Source organism: Solanum lycopersicum, chromosome 10 (genome assembly GCF_036512215.1).
Source record: "Solanum lycopersicum chromosome 10, SLM_r2.1".
Classification (NCBI taxonomy): Eukaryota; Viridiplantae; Streptophyta; class Magnoliopsida; order Solanales; family Solanaceae; genus Solanum; species Solanum lycopersicum.
The window spans coordinates 10,046,894-10,069,372 of record NC_090809.1 but is presented as its reverse complement, the minus strand read 5'-3'; the positions used below and the strand labels follow the sequence as shown (position 1 = coordinate 10,069,372).

At 30.8% G+C, this 22,479-nt stretch overlaps 1 long non-coding RNA gene across 2 annotated transcripts; it reads left to right on the top strand.

The window, feature by feature from the left end:
* Positions 1-6,373: 6,373 nt before the first annotated feature.
* On the top strand, positions 6,374-13,224 carry LOC112940159 (uncharacterized). 2 transcript variants are annotated; one of them, XR_003244089.2, is made up of 2 exons: positions 6,374-9,833; positions 11,295-13,224. It is a non-coding gene; the product is annotated as an uncharacterized lncRNA (long non-coding RNA). The 2 variants fall into 2 exon arrangements; XR_011212078.1 differs by having other exon boundaries at positions 10,434-13,224.
* The last annotated feature ends 9,255 nt before the right edge of the window (positions 13,225-22,479 follow it).

The window sequence follows — 22,479 nt, the reverse complement described above, 5'->3', positions numbered from 1 at the left end:
TTTTGAACTCAGACTATTTTTTTAAGGCGTTGTTAAAAGAAATTTTTACTATGACTTTCAGGTTGTAGAAGTTATTATTTATCATTAGTTTTGGTTAGGTTATTTGTTTAAACATTTCGAGTTTATGGAAACTCCATATTTTAATTTTCATTTAAGCCCACTGCCATATCTTTTAATGTAAAATCTTTTGTTGAATTTTGGATCGTGACAAAGTTGGTATTAGATCCCAAGGTTTGTTGATCTCATCGTACAAAAATGATTCAACTAGAGTCTTTAGGAGAGGTATGATGAAGATCATTCTTTTCTTTGAGAGGCTAATAGAAATTTAGGATAAACTCAATTCTTTCTACTCCTTCGTGTTTAATCCAATTGGTATCGCGGTGATTCAAATTGGTATATTTCCTCCTTCACTCTATGGTCTGAAATAGAACAACAAAATTTTTAACACTATCACTAACAATAGAGGATGTGTATAGACTACAGATGTTGAATTACACACCATTTAGAACAAGTACGCACAGACTCGGATAAATGATCTTTTAAAAAGTGTCAAGGTTCTTAAGTATACATTTTGCTATTGTACTAGTCATTTAAGAAACAAACTAATTTATAAATTGGGCTTTTATGTGAGTTGTAACTTGGAATTTGTTAATGTGTATCCCTTGCTGCCTGAATCAACTATGAATTTGGAAGTTGTATTTTCTTAGATGTGATGATATAATCATGTGCACATTAAGTTGGGTCTGAATTTTTATATGTGCAATATAGTGGTAGAATTGATTAAAAGTATGCAAGTTGGAACAACTGAGTATCAAGTAACTTTTTATAAATAAAAGGTCATGACTAAGTTCGACGCAAGAGTCTAGAAAATGTATGATGTCATTAATAAGAAAGATATGTATGTGTCTTGCTCTTGAGTAATAACTGTGTAAATGTGTTGGTGAATATTGGGGATGTGTAGGTTATAATTATTCACTAATGAGAATGAGTTGGCTTGTTTTCATGAGGGCCGCTAGGGCGGGATTTTCCCTGTGATAATAAGACCGCAAGTACGGATTTTCTCCTGCCAATGCGGGACATGGCGAGAAAAAATGTCATCCCTTTTTCACGTTCTTTCTGTAATCACAATCAAGGACCCTGAATCATACCCGAACAAACCCCCGCAATATAATATAGTGTTCAAAAATTTAAGATAAGTTATAAAGTGTTAAAATTTTAGAGAAAATGGGAATATAAGGAAGAAATCAGTGAGGTCGTGGAGACCGGGGAAATGGTAATGCAATTAGAGGAATAGTGCATCCAGGCAAGGATATTACCAATCAAGACGAGAGGGCTCAATATATGATATTCTGGGTAACATCGAGTCTGAATTTTTATGAAGTGGTCATTAATTTATGAATGACTTCATTTCCCTCCTCTTATATCAGGCTTGATTGTAATGATAAGCCGATAACGCTAGAGATCCCGGTAGGGGAAGATTAGAGTGGGAATTGGTGTACAAGCCTAGGATAGCTAAGATCATATCCTCCATTAATGCTTAGAAGCTGATGGGCAGGATTGTTTCGGATAATTGACTCATATTCGGGATGTTGAAGTTGAATACTCCCTCTATTAAGTTTATTCATGTGGTGTTTGAATTGAGAGAGCTTGAATATTATATCCAAGAGCTTCTTTATAAAGGTTTCATCCTTCCTATTTCTTCTCGTGGGGTGCTCCTGACTTATTTGTTAAGAAGAATGACGGTAATACGAGGACCAAGGATTTTTTCAAGCCATAAATGAGTAGATTGATACCAAAATGACAAGCTTATTGATAAAGAAAGTCCTTTTAAGTATACCTAAGTGAAGAAAATTGAAGTATTTTTGTAAGAACATGCATATAAAAATTGAGTTAGTCCCTTCAAATTGATTAGTTTAGCTGAGTTTGTTGCATCGTGTTGATGATAAGGTTCACTTCCGGGTGATAGTCAAGGATAACTAAGCGTAATCATTATGTAAAAATTATACAATGAATACAACTTACGATTATCTAAGGTTGTGGTTGTCTAATGTTATAGACATGTTTATGAACAACTTTGGTGTTTATTGGAAATAACTTTGTTGTTATCTACGTGTACCTACAAAAGTAATAATCACTTGAGTATTGTGATAACTTCTTTAGGGATTAAACAGGAGGAGGTATACGTATTTAATAGGTTGACTGTGGACGAAGATTATGTCATAAAGGGAGACTTATTGTTCTCAAACAATACCTTTTGTATGAGGAAGAACCGGTTAAATTTGTTGATCACGATGTCCGAAAGCTAAGGACATGTGAGAAAATTATCCTCGATAATTCAATATTACAAATACTACTCTTCCATACTTTAGACAGCCTTTCCTAGTTTACCACTCCGGGATGAGTGATGGGTAAAATTGGAGCTACTATAATGAAGTGATATCTGTCGTTAGGTAAAACACAATAGGGAAAGAATTAGGTCTACAAAAATTTTTTTTAGTAACTTTAGATATTCTAGTCTGGTCTACATTAGGACGAAATCAGAGTCAGTAAGGTCTAGGGAAATATATTAATGAATTTAATTACATTAGTGGATAGCTAAGACATTAAGGAACCCGAATGAATTTAGATAATTGAATTACTGTGAGAAAAACTCTAGGAACTAATCCTAGCGAGAACTGGAATTTTTTAAGTGTCATGCGATAATGGTGTGTTGTTAAATAGGGTTTGAAATTCGTAAATTTTCTCAATGTTACCGTTTAAGATGCTTTGTCGAGATTATTCCTACCAGTACGGGGCCACTGTGGCGGGTTTGGGTCATCATAGCGGAACAGATGGGACTTAAGTCGGAAATAAAACCCCCAAAGAAATTTATTCTGCACTTCTCGACTTTGAGATCTACGTAACGACACTAAGTGTGTTATTGATTCTTATTCACTATTATTAAGGTTAAAGGTAAGGTTTTCACTTATCGAATCAATTTTCATCCGTAGAATATAATTCATATGTTATTATCGATAAAAGAGGATTTGAAATGGGAATTATGGTGTAAAAGCCCTAATTTTGTTATGAGGATAAAGGGTTTGACCTAGGGTTCATGGTATTGATTATGATATGGTTAATTGGGTTTTATTTATTGATCGTCGTGTTATATTAATGTTTCCATACCATGAACAAGCGGGAACAATCCAAAAGGGGAAGATTCAAGTGCCTTAGGGTATTCAAGCTTGGAATCGAGGTAGATGATGGTTGTGATTTCATGTTTGTGTGATGTATGTTTGCAGTTACTAAATTATGATGCATGTATGTGTGTGAATGATTCATTATTTATCACACTAATCGTAAATAATGATAAGTAATTATTTAATAGTTATATGCCATGAAATCATGAATTGATCGTATGATTTTGTAGAGGTACATTGTGATTGTGATTGTGATTGTGGCTTGTTGAATGGATTTCTTGTTGCATTTCTATACACTAAATTGGATATATCTTGTCAAATTATGGAATAAACATGGGATCAGTTTCCACGTTTAGGTGGTTGCCACGTTCTGGTATAAACATTGGATCGGGTACTATGTTCCAATATGCTAACAGTTTGGGTATGGGTTCCATAAGAGGACCATTGAATTGGGTTCCATGAGAGGGTCATTGACTTTACATAACTTTATGTTTTGAGAATTATAAAGTTGTGTGTTGTTCGTAAGTTGTTACTAATATTGTATATGTTCAGTATATCCATGTAAATTATTGTTGTAATGACTTATATATGTTTCGACTTTTGTGATAGCCACGTGATACTACCTGGACAATGTTGTTGTGTACCAATATTGTGGTGCTTGTTTTTTATTAAGCAAAGGGAATCTTCAGGTGGCTATTGATACAACTCACTTCGGTGAGCATTGAGCGTGACCAGATTCAAGGGTGAGACAGTTATTTCACACTGTCATGGATCTTTCTTGTTTAATTCGATGCTCTTCAGACATAGACTATTTGTTTAAGGTTATTTTTTAGTTTCAGGGTTGTACCCCTTTCTCTTAGACTTTTCACTAGTAAATTTTTTGTACATGACTTTTAGGATTTAGGGGTTGTTCTTCCGCATTAGTTTTGGTTTAGTTATTTCTTTAAACCTTTTGATTTATGGGAACTCCATATTTTTGTTTTCATTAAACTTGCTTCTGTATCTTTAAATGCATACATTTTGGTTAATTTGTTTAGCCTGGGTTGTAGTAATGGTTCTCCCAGCGAAGGGTTAGGGTGTATGTCAAGCACGACGGTCTGGGTCGTGACACCTACAGAAGAATGGTCCAGCAGTTATAGATTGCAATAGTATTTAATACCTAACTCCAAAGATGGATTAAAATTTTTCCTCTGAAGTTAGTCAAAATTACATTTAGAATATCAACTAATCTTTTCAATAATAATATTTTAATTATCATTCAAAAGAAGACTAAATTTAAATGACTGAATGAAGCCTATAAAAATTCTTTGTGATAAACTTAAATGACTTAACAAAACTTATCCACATTCTTAGTGTTATTTCAATTTCCTTATCCCATGTGTTTCAATAGTTTGACAACTTTCAACCATTATTACAAAAATGCAATGTTGGTTTCGTATATCCATGAATACATACATTTAACCACCTTCATAATGAGATATATAAATATATATATATATTTCATCCATATAAAATACTAGTTTTAATAATACTCTTTTCTACTCGCAAAATCATATGTTATATTTATCTTTTAACTTGTAATTATATTTTAGAAATTTTTTTATAAAATGCAGGTACATTATATAATTGTGTTTTCTACCAGGTTATGTTTTTTTTCTTGGTCTTTAATAATATAACCTACGGGTTGTTCGTTTAGTTCTCCATTTAAAAAAATGGTATTCACGTATATCTGGTGTAATTTTATATCCAAAAATGAACCAATATATAAAAGTAATTGTATGGAGGTAAACTTCATAATTGGTGAAAAACTTTCTATTCTAGCTTCTTGATTAAAATCCTTTACCACTAATCATGCTTTGTATCTTTCAATTGAACCATCGAATTTGTGTTTAACTTTGAGAATCCCTTTATTCTCAATAATTTTATATTCCTTACAAAAGTCAACAAGATCCCAGTCTTTGTTGGTTTTCATGCACTCTAATTCTTTTTTATCTGTTTGTAAGCATTCATCCTTTATAGGGCTTCATAAAGACGCACTTACATAATTAGATTTATCCATCTCTGTAAGAGATACCAAGAAAACATAATCCTTAATCTTATAAGATCGTTTAGGTACACAATTTCTTGTATACATATGTAATTCAAGTTTACATTCTTTTATAGTATTTATTTTATTCAAAACTCATACATAGATAAGAAATTATTACTTGGTCCATTGAGTTACCCAGTATGATTGACAACATTACTTAGTCTTTTGAATTGAACATTTCGTATAGAGGTTCACTTTCATCTAATTCATCTATTTTGGGAAAATTGTATGCAAAAATCTAACATTTCATGATACAATTTCAATAATACTTTCATCATGCAATTCCTCAATGAATACATACTTTTGGAGTGTTCAAAGTATCTTATAAATATAAATATAAATTTATATATATATAGATATATCTTTTCTTTAATTTGGACTAGTTTACTAATTTAATAAAAACGATCATTAAAATATATTACACAACTCAACGATTGTAGATCACGATTGTTTTATGACCAGTCCAATGTTTATAAAGAGTGAAATATAGTGATTTAGATGACACTTTGTTCAATATGTAGGTCGTGATCAATAATTCATCTCCCTCAAAAGAGATAAAAAAATTTATCTGCGCCATTATTCATCTTGTCATGTCCTGTAATGTTTTATTCAATAGTTGAAGTACACCATTTTGTTGAGGTGCAAAAGGTTAAGTTAATTGCCTTACATATTTTTTCAAACTATTTTGAAAAATATTCATGTCATCGACCATTTCCGTAAGTCTTTATATTTTATCGAATTGACTCTACTTAAAATATATAAAATCAAAGCACTCAAGTGCTTTAGATTTAGAGAAAAGTCATAAAGTCACCATGAAGTTCTGTAGAATTTTAACAAGACACCGTAACTTTATAGGTGTCCTATTTCCCCATTAAACAATTCAAGAATGTTACAAATATCAAACTTTTCAACCAACCCCAATTGCAAGAAAAAAGGTGCAATCATGCACCAATAGCTTTTTGACACGTATTAAGTTCTTTTAATTTTTAATTTTTAGTTTCATTTTGATTTCATTTTATTAACTTTATTTTCATTTTTTACCTCGTTATTCTTAAATCTTTATTACTCAAATACATTGTTCTTTGTTGTAAATCCTCCAAAAGTAGCAGTCATAGTGACCTTCAATGTAGCCTCTATGATGCTTCCATGTTACAACACTATTTTAATCACCAAAACATCACAAAATAAAATCAATTCAACTAGCAAGTTAATAAAGCAAGGTCGCAAGTTACTAAAGGAAGTTAATGGGACCAAAAAAAGATGGAGTTTCATAGTATTCTCTAACCAATGGAGTTATTAAAAAAATAAAGGTAAAACAAAAAAGAAACAAATAAAAGCAAGAGACAACGAAAAGGTGATAAAAATGGATTAAGTAAATGGATCTTCTAAGTTGAAGAAGATGAATAAAAGGTAATTGGATTTTTGAATTTGGGAGAAGAAGATAATGGGAAGATGATGTAAATTAATTAAATAGTAAATAATAAAGAAATATAATGACAACCCAGAGGAATAATGGGTCAAAATGACTCATTTACAAAGATATTAAACAGTTTCATGGGGTAATAGAACACTACCAATGTTAAGGTATCTTTAGGCAAATACGGGACAACTTTAGGGGTGAATTTATGTCTATTAACTTAGATTTATGAAAAATCAAATGGGCACAACCAAATTACGTTAAATCATCAGTAAATATTAGGAAATATGTAGAACCACATTGTGCCCTCATATTTATTTAACAACAAATATCATACTGGATTACTTGAAGTAGGCACTCAACTCTTTTAGTATTCTCAAATGGTTTACGTGTAACCTTTCCAACAAGATAGTTTCACAAGTTGGCGTATCAATTTTGGTGAAAGAACTTAAATTTCCTTCCCCTTTGCAAACCTATTCATTCAATCTTTCGCTATATGACCTAATCTTGCATGCCATTTAATAACATCAACATCATTATTAGTTAAATAACATGTCATTACATAACAATCAATATAGTAGTCATAAGTTCGAGGATTACAATCTATGACGATAAAACGATCATAAAAAGTCCAAAACCATAAAAACATTATCTAGAGCTATTCTAAAATTATTACAACTAAATGTTACTAAGTTTCGTCGAATCTCTGGAGTATATAGGATTTCATGCAAAATCAAAGAACAGACACCGTACAAGGTCACTTTGCATGTTTTGATCCTTTTGACTTAAACTTCAACATTATTTCCTACACAGATCCACTTTAATTTATATGAAACTCGATGAAAATCCCGAAACTCTTCTCTACCTCAACTCATGTGGTCGGTAGATCTTGAGTCGATAATCGATATGTGATAAGATTCAGTTAGTAAAAAAGTGCTAGAAATACATGTAGTACTCAGAGATGCACTAACAATAGTACCTTTTTTGTCTCAATACTTTCACAATCAAAATACCCCAGCACTTTGCAATTATAGCACTCTATTTTTATCTTGTCTCTTTTTTGGAGTAACCTTTTTAATTCCTTGGAATTTAGGTTTTTCTTTTTCTTAGAAGGTACTTCTCCAGTGTTTTTGTCTTCGTCGGTTATTTTCCAATCTTTCTTGCATTTTATAATCCTGAAGATTCTATACTACTTGACTCTGGCATGAACATATTATAAGAAGCTTTAGTATCACAAAAATGCTCATCTTTAGCGTTAACATAGTGGGCAACATCAAAAATGTTTTGATGCTATAATTTTTTTTACGTTTACCTTCAAATGTTCCAATAATTGGTAACTAACTGAATCACTGCCTGGACTTATTTGTCATCTTAAAGAACATGACCAATACTTTTGAGTTGAGCGGTCATGTTAGACATCATCGTAAGGTGTTATTTGATATTTTGATCATGAAGCTTCTTCTAAGTGTTAGATTTCATAGTCAATTATTGGAGGTGGGTCACAGACGTACCCAATTCGTTCCTCGTAGATGTGCCCACATAATATGAGGAGTATGCATTTTATCAAATTAATGTATGAGGTCATCAACCACAGAACTAGCTAGTATTCAACGGGAAGCAGGATTAGCCTTTCTCCAAGCCTTACAAACTTCAAGATCCCTCTATAGTGTTCAGTGTTACCCTATTTTGGTTGATTTTGTTTGATTGAGGAGACCATTTTTCTCTTTCGGTATGTACCATATTTACGATTCCAAATGTCATTATTGTCACCATTCAGCTTTTCACATTTGTTTTAGTCATCAATTAAAATTTTTTTATGTCATGCATATAGGTTGAGGTATACTAAGGCAAGAATTTTTAATCTTTCATGCATATGACACACACATTAATTCAAATCAATTCTCATTAAGGTTTTATATTCAATGTAAAATCTAAAAGATATACAAGAATACAATAATTATCTACAAATTCAATATTCAACCAAATTTTGAAATAATATCTTAATGCGTATACCAATATATTTAAGACTTTAATAACAAAGATTTTTATGTCTAATAAGATAAATTGGAAAAAATCAAAATATGTAATTTATATATGGTAATTCGAAAAAGCAATACATATAACAAGTCATCTAAATCTAAAATCCTCTCACAAGTCTTAATGGTAATAAAATGAACCCTGAATAGCTGGCAAGATCAAGTGTAATCATAACGAATAGTCAATCTATTAATCCAAGGTTCATGGAGAGTGTATGTTAAATAATGTAAGACTCTCTACTTTGAAATTTGAACAAATCCAGCCAGTTCAACGCACATCAATTCAAAGAGGTAAATAAAATCAGGTGCTGAAACATTCTCCCTTTACTAGACTTCAAGATTTCCACTGGAAATAATTCAAGTTTGTTCATGATAATCCATGTGAGAAATATGAAGAAGAAAACAATATGAATTGCTGAACAATTAAATGTGGCAATATATGCCACTATCATTTGTAGAAGATAAAAAAATGTTTATAGAGCACAAGGACTAAATGAATTTATGAAGACCAATGTTATTGACATGCTTATTATATGTATAATTCTTCAAAAAAATATAACATGACTACTTTAAAAATAAACACAATATTAATCTTTTATCCAACAAAAGATATGCAATAGAGGACTTCACCTTTTCACATATTAAAAAAAAATAGTAATAGTATAACTTGTACTACACTTCTTTAGTACTAGTACTGCACTAAATTCTTTTTAAACATTAAAAAAATGCATAAAACCTTTCCCTTTTTATTTTTTTTTAAAAAAAATCATTGATGTACTGCAAACCCTTTCAACTCTTCAAGAAAGATATTGTACTGGAATATTATTTCTTCTTTCAGTTTACATTAGAACAATCATCTTTTTCATAATAAAGAAAAATAAATCCTCAAATTCCTAAAAAAAAAAAAAAGCAAACCCACAAAACTATGGAGAAACAATTTTTTTCAAGGCATGTTGTTCAAATGAACAACGGAGAAAATAAATATATTAGTCGTTTACAAATCAGATCAATGGAATAATCGTAACACATCTAATTTTACATCAAAAGATGGCGAGTTCAATTCTCATCGGATCTACATCCAATTTGATTTTATCTACTTATATGTCTTAAAGGTAAGAATAAATATTATTTTTAAATTCGCAGAATTTTTATTCTCTAGATCAAAATTATGTTTTCCTATAAGAATTTTTTTTTAAAAAAAAACACTTAAATACGATTTATTTCAAGAAAAAACATCTTACGTATGGAACAATTAACATCTCTCTGATACCAATGTAATTATGAACAGTAAGAGGAATAACATTGTGTATCTTTTAACCATAGCCTAAAACTTATAAATGATATTTTCGTTGAGGAGTTGCTCTGATTCGGACTTTGAATCTAAAGAAAAGAAAGTGCAATGACATGAATTAAGTATCCTTTTGGATTGTTTGATGTCAATGTTAAAAAAATAAATGGTCTGTCATTTTTCTTTTTCTTTATTTTTTGGTTTATGATATTTATGTCTTTCTTCAAGTATGAAGAACTATTTTAAATGAATTGTATGTTACGGTTAAACAATGTAACTGTTTCCATCTTTTCAAAATAATATATAGCTTCTTTTTCAAAATCTATATTGGGTCGGGTCCGATCCAATTGAACAACCCATGACCCAAAATAATTTATAGAACGTATCAAGTTCTAATTGTTATTTCTAAACAATTGATCTGTAGGTCGTAGATTGTTTAAATAGGACTCCCAGATGTAAATACAACAGTGGTTGATGGAGATAAATACAAGATTGTAAACCTATGACTTGAATATATGATCAAAATAGATTTTTAATTTCATTTGCCACTATAATAGTATCTACCCTTATGTCAAGGGGATTCAACATTTTTCATATAACTAGGAATATTATGTTTGCCTTAATTGCACATTATAATTTTTTAGCGAAAGGTTTCTAATTGACAACATTGCAATTACCTAGTTCCGCCACATAATAATAGTTGTAACTGCTACCTATCTATTCTAAATTAAGATTTCTCCTATAAATAGTAATAAGTTTAATTAAATATATGGCAAGGCTGATTGTTTTCTTCTAAAATTAGAGGTGAACTAAATTAAAAACATAATAATAATGTGTACAACAAATATTAGTTAACCATTTTCCTCCTGTAGATTGGATTTCTAATGACATAGTTTCGAAAGATAAATATAAGTATGTGAGATTGAGATTTTTATGACATTTCATCCGAACCTTAGATTTTTACCTATCCAAAGGATTGAATAGCATATTAGGATTGTCATGTTGTAGTATCTATAAATAAATAACCCTTCAAATCCACATTTTAGTTAATGTTCTGAGTAATTCTTAAGATTTTCTACTTTTATGAAAAGTTGTGAACCTTTTTTGAATAGTTATGACTTTTATGAAGAGTTATTACAAGTCTTAAGAGTTGTGACTTCTATGAATAGTTACATTTTTTTTATAATAAAACTATGACTTTTCTGAAGCATTGTGACTTTCTAATGTGGACTTCTGAAGTTTCTTATTTAATTTTCTATGGTTTCATTCGTGTCAATACATTTAGATATTTCTAGCTAAATTCAGCAACAGAGGAGGAGGGTGAGATTCGTACACTTGTTGTATATAATGGGAGTGCATCTAGAATAAATTGCATTGGGCTTCAAGTTTATCCTGTATAAGAGTTTGAATCTGGCGAAGGTTTATCATAGTCTCTTGTAGAATTGCCAAATGTGGATGATAAGTGCAGTTGGGAGGCTGGACAAAGAGCTACAGGTTTAGGCACCTTGAAGGATAGATATTTATATCTTCTAGAGCGTTTTCAGGCTCCAAAAGATGGACCGAAAAATGCTTTTAGAAGTAAGATTTCAGTGAAAAAGTATTTCAACTCTTAGTATCCTCGTATGAATATCAACAAATTATTGGCTTCAATCAGCTAGGTGATTCCCTCTATGCACTCAAAGAGCCAGAAAGGTTATCTTCGATAAGGCTCTTTGGTATATATCATGTAGAGATATATTCGGTTATTTGCATCAATTAAACAAGAACTTCATTCTTTTATATACATATTTAATTTAATTAAGAAATAAAACATATGACTACATCTGTCGAGACCAAATTAACCCTATACTGTCTTATTCTCCTACCAGAGCTACTTATAATGATGGTCACATATGTTGTAGAGGTTTGATAGTCACTCAAGGTAAGTTTGGTAAACCTGAAGATGAATTTGATACTTCTTCTACATTCCTCAGGCATGCTTGAATTTTGCGAAAATTTCAATTAAGGTTTGATTATTCTTCCTCTTGTAGAAAATTTCTTCTTTTCCAAACATAGAAGTTAATAAATACTACAGAGTTTGATTTTAATAAATACTTCGGAGTTGGATTAGATAGAGCAGGTGGTAGTGGTAAACCTTCCCTCCTAGTTTGTGATCCACTTGCATCAACTCGTGGGCTAGAGCTAGCACCAAACGGAAGAGCTATGATATTTCTGTCAAGGGATCATGTAATACTACCTCTCCCTCCTTGTTATCCTAAAACACTTTATATAGAGGGACTTCCAGCGGACAACTCCAGAAGAGAAGTAGCTCATATTTATTTATATGTCATTTACTGAATAATTTTTAGTTTCTGAACATATTTGTTGCTTTTTCCCTACTACACTTTATAGATATTTGAGAACAAGCATAAAATATAATGATTCAGTAAATTACATCTCAAAGGACATGAGTAACTTCTCTTCTCAAGAAGTACGGAGGAAGTCCCTGTATTTAAAAGGTATTAAATGCACCAGGAGGTAGATGTAGTATTTCACGATGCATCGACATAAATGCCATAGATCTTTCATTTGGTGCTAGCTCTTTCCCACGAGATGATGGAAGTGGATTACGAACAAGAAGGGAAGGTGTACCACCACCACCTTCCATAGCTAATCGATCTCCCTTGTAGTTATTAGCTTCTACGTCTCAAAACCAAAAAATTTGTTAAAAAAGGAGGAAGATCCAAATTAGCACAAAATTCAAGCATGCCCGAAAAGTGTAGGACCAATGTTAGCCTTTTCTAGAGACCATGCTTTTTTTTATTTGCTGCATTGTGCCTAGTTTTTCAAAGACTATTGTTGTAACCTTAGTTGTAAGCTTATCAATTTAGACTAAGATGCTACATTTATAATAGATGTGAGGCAACAGTGGATGGCTACATATGTGGGCATGTTTCCCATCTAGACTAGGCTCAACAAGTTTACATGGATGGGACATTCAAATGAAGCATCAATTTGGATCCAGAGTATTTTTTTCAATACTATGATAAAAATACGCATTTTGTTTCACAAGTAGTGCAGCTTTAATGAATTTACAAATTTCTTAATTCTCGTGTTGACATCGAAAAGATGTTGAATGTTGGCATATGTATTTTGGGTGGCTCACAAAAATGAATGTAAAAGAGTTGTTGCATCGTATAGAATCAATAAAGGAAAAGTTATAGCTAGTTGATGAATTTCACTTTGTTTCCTTATGATTTAATCTTTTTCCAATTTGAGGTTTATAGTTACTGGAATGACCAATTTGATAATCATATAAGCTTACAAAAGGAATATTCATTCAAGGTGCATTAAAAAGAAAATTTGTGTGAATGACATTTGTAACTTCGCTCCCTTGTCATTATTTTATTTGGTTGATCTGTCACTTTGACCTGAATATCTGTACCTAAGCAAGTTTTTTTAATGTGTGAAATTGTGTTTATCTTATTTTAACTATTGTTTATTTTATGATACAAATACAAACATTTGTTCATTGTAAGTTTTGTCTATTTCACTGATTCACATTGTCCAAAAATAACAAAAACACTTGTTGCAACAAAACAAACCATTCTTTCTTGATTCTTATAGGGTGTCCTTTTCTTGTGGTCTGTTGCTTCATCTTTTTGTTTTCATATTTATGAGAGTCAATCTGCTTGATTATGGTTGTGTGTGATTTCCATGTTTAGATTTAAGCATTTTTTCATATATTTTGAATATCTTGTTTTTATTTTTATTTTGCACTGATCATCTAGAATTAGTATGGTCAATAAAACATAAGGTGGAAATAGAACTTAATAAAGAAAATAGTATGTCTTGTTGGTTTTATACCTTTAGTAATACAACATGCATTTACTGGAGCATATCTATTAGGCTAATATACCTATATATTACCACTATTGTTTTGGGCTTGATTGGCAACAATATTTACTAATGATGATTTTTAATATTGTATCTTTCATCCATTTAGAATCATGGTTCGGTGCTCAATTTGTTATTATTAACTAATCTTGTTGCAGTTCATATCATACACTATTTCTAATGTCATATAGGATTCTTTTAATCCTTCCTTTTAAATGATGGTTTTCATGAAGGTTTTTTCTGGATTATTACATCTAACTCTGCTACCTTGCAAGTTCAAAATCTAAGTTGGATGTAAAAGGCACCAGATGATTCCAATTTGTCTAAATGTATATTAAAAAATTACCCCATGCTGATGGGATGTTAAAGTGCACAATGGAATGTGCAAGCTTGTCTAGACACTATCGTTATAAAAATGATTTGGCATATTTCTACGTGCCACTGATTTAAACCTTCGGCTCCAATTATTTTTTTAGCAAGAAGCCACTGTTTGATTATGATTTTGCCCCTCTATATATTAAATATTATAAATTTAACTAATGAATCTTTTAACATTTTTGCTCAAATTAAAAACCCTTTTTACCTTTATCCCTCTTTAGACCTTCAATTATCTCTAAAGTTAACCTTTTGCCTCAATAATATCCTCGATGCAAACCTTTAGTTCATATTTTATCTTATTTTTGACAAGTCGTCTAAAGTTAAATTATTAAATATTTTTTAATTATGTTGTAAAATTTGTCTTAATTCAAATCCTTCTCAAATAAATAATGAAACTACCTATGATTCATATTATGAGCAAATAAGCTTGAAACAAATATTAAAAATATTAATTTCATGATATCTTTGCATTGACATATTTTATATCAACCCATAACTTACTACCTAGATCATATTTGGGTATCTAACTAAAATTGATCTTGTATTGTTTGATTGTCAATTTTACAAATGATTAATATTTTTTTTATTAATATTATATTTTCTATCAGTTATCTAGGTCTCTTGTTCATATTCCTCATTTTATTTTATTTTTCATTTTTTATTTTCAATTAATAAAAGATATCAAGGATTCAACCTCGAAGTGAACTTACTTGTTCATATTGTTTGAATTTTTATTATTTTCATGATTTGTTGGAACAGCGAAAGAGTTTATATTCATGTATTTATTTTGATTTTTTTATACATGCAATAGAAAATTTATAATATACATACATTGTTGCTTAATTAAAATCATCTTCTATTGAACTAACCATTCATAAATGATACTCATTGTAATTTTCTCCATTTTTATTTTATTATTAGATTTAAAAGATCTTAAATTTAACATGGTGGATAAGATCCAAGAACAAAAAATACCATGAAATTTAAAATAAGGCCAAATATATAGTCCAATATATTAGTAATTCCAAATTCTTTTAATAAAGGAGGGCCTAAATTGCGCTAAAACTATGAGACCGTGTAACAATTTACTCTTCATCAACCTTATGAGTGCGAGCAATAAGAAATAAAGGTTGGTTTTTGCCCAAAGTTTGACGTCAAGGGTATTTGAAGAACGAAAGTTGAATGGAGGGTAATATTGCACCATTTCAAATAGTTGAGAGCATTTTAGGTCCCTCTTTATAAATATTATATCATTTTAATTACATGAATATGTATTGACCTTTTCACTTATCTCAATGAATTCCTAATTAAATATCTAATTTAAAAATAATATTTAAATTATATAAAAGAGTGATTAAGCAAGAAATCATTAAGTTAAAAAGTTGATTCAAATAATCATAAAAAACATACTTTTATACACCATCAGACTAACTTATTTCTTAAACAATAAAATAGAAATGTGCAGATTAAAAAACTTTGTCTGCAAATTTTTAATTTTATACGTTATTCATCCTATATAATTTTGGTATAAATATATGATATATATCTTACTATAGACATACATCTTCAACATAAACATTTAAATAGTGAATGATACTTTATGGAGCAATAAATAAATAATATTGTAATCAAGTTTTTTCATCTACTCTTATTGTAATTCTTAAGGACAAACCTATAAAAATAAAAAGTGAAGTACTTTTTCGAGTAATACATTATAGTAGTACGACCACTTCATTTTATCTAGTCTAAATAAAACACCACTTAATTTATAAGATATTTTAGAAAATTTTCTACCTTTTGTTCTTCGAGTTTCATTGCATTACAACAATATATTTGTATTAATTCATATCAAGTACTGCCAATTTTCAAAGAATGTAGTATAATTTTTAGGATTATAGTTTAGATGGAAGGAAATTTTTTTACAGAAATCATCCTTCGGTTGGCATAGCACGATCTTTAAGAAAAATAAGATTTTGATGTGGATAACTGATTCTGCTATTCCTTTTTGACACCACATCAGTTTGTAAGGTGACCTTTCATATTTATCGTCTTTTTATAATACTTGTATATTTTCATGACCCGAGCCTACACCTTGGACGTGGTCAGTACCCAAGAACAATTGTTGATCCGCAAGCGAACCCTCATCTTGGATGACTATAAGCAAAAGACTAACTCAAGAATACAAAGCTTAGAACTGAATAAATATTCATGAATGATCAAACACAAAGCTTTAAATCTGATCGAAAACTCAGAATAAAAGTAAGTTACTCAACTATTCATTAAATATGAAACTTAAGTCATTAAAACATTTTTTTTTAAAAAAATAATTTGTCGTCTATCTTGAAGTCCCTAACTGACAGAGGTGAAAGTCAAGACAAGACTCAGGACATCCTAACAACTTATATAACTGAAATGTAAATGAAATCACCCAAAAGCAAGGAGGGTCACCATAGCTAAGTCGAATTCCATGTGATTTCCACAAAGCTTCCAATAATGATCCATAATATCATAATTTGCTTAAATAAAAAGATGTAGGATAAATTGCTCAGTACATGGAGCGTACGTACATTTAAGGGGAATTTTAAAGCATAACATAAACTTGAACTTGATAAAAAGGAAACATACTTACCTCTTTTGAACTAACTCAACTAAACTCATGAATAAGATAGTCAACTCAAATATTAAATACTCAACTCAACGAAATACGGTTCAACTCAATAATAAGATATTCAACTCACCACAAAGCTACAATAATAGATGCATATATTGAAAATTTTTAAAAACAATAGAAAGCCCCTCGGTGTATTTAGAAATACAGTATACTTAGTTTGTACGCAAGGATACAATATAAACTTTGTTTGTAAATTAAAATGCAAATCTCTGTGATGTATATAAAACTACAAAATACTATCGTGGGAGTTTCTCTAACCGACAACCATCATTTAAGAGTTATTGTTATGAATTATCATTTTTCTTAACGCTTTCAGGGTCGTCCAATACCTTGAAATGAATATACAACCTTAACTACTAAGTGGATACACTAGTGTATGGTAAAAAGCACTAAGGAATCATCTAAAAAGTATGGACCTTTTCTACCCATGGTGGCTACAGGATTTATGGGGGTTGTGAGTTGTCAGAATGCTGCCATATATCGTTATTCAATACTACTCTCAGAATATGCTACTAGCACTTATGTTCAAAAATATACTTCTTTATGTGATTTGAAGTAATTTCTCAAAACTTGTCTAAAAGTCTATCTTGGAAATAAAAGTCTTGCTTATTCATGAAAATGCGTACTCTTTAACCGAAATACTAGCTCAAAGGCTCTTTGGAAATCGTATTTCCCTTTGTTATTTAAATGTGAGAATATTTTATCTTTAGAAATATTTATGTACCATTTACTCTACAGAAGAAACTGAACTTAATTTTTACTCTTACACAACTCAATGCTGAAGTATTAAAACAAAGTTAAAACATTTGTACAAGACTTCTTAATACACGGTTCATGCTGAAATATTTACCTGAAGGACTCAATAAAAGGTTTTCAATAACCACAAATGAAAATTAATACATGGAACTAAAAAACATCAATGATACTTCTTATTTCAAGAATGAATAACTCAGAGGGTTTATGCAGATGTACGAGCATCAGCTACTCAACTCAAGGACTCAATGATACTTCTCATCTCAAGACTACTAGACTTATTAGGTTCTTGCTGAATTATGGGCATGAAAAATTATCTCAAGGACTTCATGGGTAACCTGTCATAATCTCATTATTATAAATATAATCTCAAAGGTGATTATAAACACAATACACATGACATAGAACTTCAAGATCCTAGTTCTCTTAATGATACATCATTTATGGAATTCATGCAAAAGTTATGGGCATGAACAACTCGACTCAAGGGTCAAGACATAAATATGGAAATCATATATACGACTCTTCTACTTCTCATACTTAGTTACTCAAAAATTTCCTTAATGTGATGTTGGATCTCAAAGGATTCACAATTGAACTCAAAGGCTTTCTTGAACTCTACTCTTAGCTCTCTTTTGAATGTAAATAATGAATTCAAGATTTATGGTTCATGATATGAAGAATATCATGATAATAAAGTGTACGACTGTATACATTATCCTCACTATCATAGTCTTTCTTGAATCTTGAAACAAAGACTACTCAAAAGGACTCAAAGAAACCTTCCAGAAATGATCGGAAGAACTCTCAAGAATTAAGTTTTAACTATACCTTGAATTTGAATTATGAATTCAAGGGATTTCTAGTTTCTTTGAAGTAGATTAGAGTGATTAGAATAAATAGGAACATACACTTTAAATGGGATTTAACTAAACAACCAAGGGAAAAAAGTGGGAGAAGGCGACTCTGGCACATTCCTGGCACTGGCCGCCAGCCCCTAACATCAAAGGTTGCATATGGGCGAGCTGCAACGGCTTCGACCCTGCCCTTGGGAACATATGAGGAGCACCACTCGAGCTTTTCTTGAAATGATTGGAAGATCTCTCAAAACATAACTCTTAACTTCACCTTGAATTTGAGTTGTGAATTCCAAAGCATAACATAAGCTTGAACTTGATAAAAATTGACAGATACTTACTTCTTTTAAAACTAACTAAACTCAAGAAATACTTAAGGATACCCAGAAATTCTTAACTTAGAAGTACTCAAGGATAAAATACGCAACTCAAAGAATAGATGTTCAAATCAAAGATTAGATACTTAATACAAAGATATGATATTCGACTCTAGGTACTCAACTTAATATAAAGCAATGATACACATGCATTATATAGAAAACTTTATAAAACATGAAAATAAACTTAGTTTGTTGAAGAAAATGGAACGAATACTAAACTTTACTCATATAATATAGCAATATCTTTATTGATGATACAATACATTACTTCACGCTACCAAGGTCCATCCTATACCTTGCCATCACTATAGGACCTAACTTAACTTAGTTGATCCACTAGTCTATCTTGAAAAGGATTCATCTAAAAAGTATGACAATTTTTTACCCATGGTGGCTACATTGTTTTATGGTGACATGAGTTATTTGAACATAGTAGCTCTTATGTTTTAAAAACATACTTCTTCTGTGATTTTAGATTAGTGCTCAAGAACTTCTCAAAAGCTATCTTTGAAATCTTAGTTTCCCTTCTTGTTTCATTTAAAAATCTAGTACTCTTTTGTGAAAACTAGCCCAGAGGCTCTTTGAAAATCTCAAATTTCATTCTTATTTAAATGTTAAAATATTTTAAATATTATTGGGAACACATAGTCCCAATATAATTTTGAAGAATGAACTTCAACATTACTATTTACTCTTTATCCTATACTCAACTTAAACTTTAATTCTCGAAACAAAGTTAAAGCGTTTGTAAAAGACTTTTCAGAACATTCGAAACATTACTTTGACTTGATTCTTAACTTCTAAACATGACTTTTAACTTTTATTGAATTAAACTATGCATTGAAGGTTCATGATCTCGTGTTTATGGATGCTTTAATGATTTTTAACTTGAAGGGTTCATGAAGAACTATGAGTGTTAAGTACGCAACTCGGGAACTCAAAGGTACATCTCATCTCAAGACTGTTCTTATTATAAGGTTCATGCAAAATTATGGGCATGAACAATTCAACTCAATGACTTCATTGGTAACATGTAATATTCTCATTATTAGAAATATAATCTCAAAGGAAATTAGGAACTCAATACTCAAGACTTAGAACTTGAAAATATTACTGCTCTCAATGATACTAAAATTCATGCATTCAATGTTGAATTTATGGGCACGAACGACTCTACTCAAAGGTATACAATACTACATGGAACTCATTTATAAAACTCTTATAATTCTCTGAAGACTTAAAACTTGAAGATATTACTGCTCTCAATGATACTAAATTTTATGGAGTAAATGTTGAATTTATTGGCACGAACGACTCGACTTAAAGGTCTACATTCCTACATGGAACTCATTTATAAAACTCTTATAATTTTCCTACTTAATTCCACAAATATTATCTCAAATCAATAGTCGATCTCAAAGGATTAACAATCGAACTCAAAGGCTTTCTTCTATTTTACCTATAGTTATTTCTTGAATGTTAATTATGATTTGAAGGGTTATGGTTCATGATATGAAGGATATAGGTGATATTGTAGACTCATGAGTACATTCTCCTAACTCTCATGTTTACTTGCTTGAGTCTTGAAAAAAGTTCATAGAAGTTGTAGAAGGCTCCTCAAAAGGACTCAAAGGAACTCCCTCAAAAGGTCCGAAAGAACTAACAAAACTTATCCTTAACATTACCTTGAATCTTCATTATTAGTTAAATTTTATGATTCATGTTATGAATGATTCATAAGTGTTTAGTAGTAGTTTAAACTGTTTAGAATCAAAAGGTGTGAAGATACAATTTAAATGAGTACAAATGGGACAACCGGCCAAAAAAGAGTGATGGAAGGCGAAATTGGCATGTACCGGGTGCGGTGCGCTAGCCCCTAACATCAGACACTGAATTTGGGTGCGCTGCGCCAAATTTTCCCCGGGCTAAGACTCGATGAATTTCGCCTCTCATTTGTGATCCTAAATCTCACTTAATCGATTTTTTTCTTAACCGTTCCTTAGATTCAATTACAAAACGTAACTAGACACTAATACACTAGAAAAAGTACTCCAAACAATAACTTTTATCTCAAGAATTCTTCAAAACCCCAACAAGACAAGATTTATATTGAACCTCAAAAACACTTATCAATTAAGAACTTAAATCCGTCAACTTTTGAGGATGAAATTTTGCTTAAAATAACATATTTGGCATGTGAGTGAACTAACCCAACACAATGAAGATCACATACCTCTTAGGTATTATACCCATGGCGAAATTCCGCAACAAGACACAAGAATCTCAACGAACGCTTGATCCTCTCCACTTTTCTCCTCTTTTCTCTTCTTTCCTCTTTTTTTCTCTTCTTGAACTTTTAACAAAAACCCTAGGAGTACATGAGGATTACAAAATGGAACCTATTAGGATTATACACATACAACATTACTAAAAATAATTAACTCTACTTGGGTAAGAAAAAGACCAAACTATCCCTTACTATTTTCTGCAAACTTTTCTTAACTGGAAAACCTAACTTAAAAAGGAAATATCTGACTCATCAAAATTTATTACATAGCAAACTCCAAAATTAGAAAACTCGGTGGAATTTTAAAGATAATTCAAAGATTTTTCATAAGGTTTCTTTAACCACACCTATCTCATCTTGTGCTAGGAGTTATGGTCGTTAGAAATTGACCCAAAACTCATACTTAGCTTAATTCTCCAAATTTCAGATTTTTGTTATTCTCAATTTAGTTCTTTTAGAACTAAAGGTTCTACATATAGGAACCTTAACAACTACGAAATTTAAAATACCTTGAAAAAATCTCACTCACTACAAAGGATAGTTCAAGTCTTAGTTCAAAAAAGTTTCTGGGGTGTTACAAAAAGGGGTCGTGGTTTAGGCTTAGAGGGGGTAAAAAGAATAAACTACCCTCTTAATAACTGATGAAGATTGTCTACTAGACTATCTCTCATTTGTGGTTTGATTACGTATCATAGATCCCATACGTGGAATTTATATTGAATTTTTAAGTCTCAAAAGTCCATTACAGGTCGAAACAATGGCCCATAGTATGTAGTTCTCACGGCCCATAAGATGGATCACAGGAATTATGTCCCAAAATTTTACTACCAGTACTTTTCCAATGACTTGGTAGTATCCGTCGTTCACAAGATGAAGAAACTATGGTATAGAAGTCTCCTGTAATTTGGCCATAACATTTTACTGCAAACTTGAAATAAGGCAAACTTGATGGCATTGGAAAGACGCTCTTCAATTTGGAAGGTCATGGACATCCTTATTCATTATGTGTGAGGAAATATAATTGTTTGAAGTTGACATAAGTAGAACTTTATGTCGAAATTTATTCGACAATAAAACTTTCAACCAAAATTCACACTAGGGGGTTCTTGTGACCTTAATTGATATCCAAATCCAATCGAACACCAGAGAAATAACCTTTACACATATGGACAATTTTACAATCACCCTATATGATTTTAAAATGCAAATAAAGAATGGTTTGTGCTTTAGATTAGAAATATTTGGGTTGTTACAAAGTTTATGGAAGT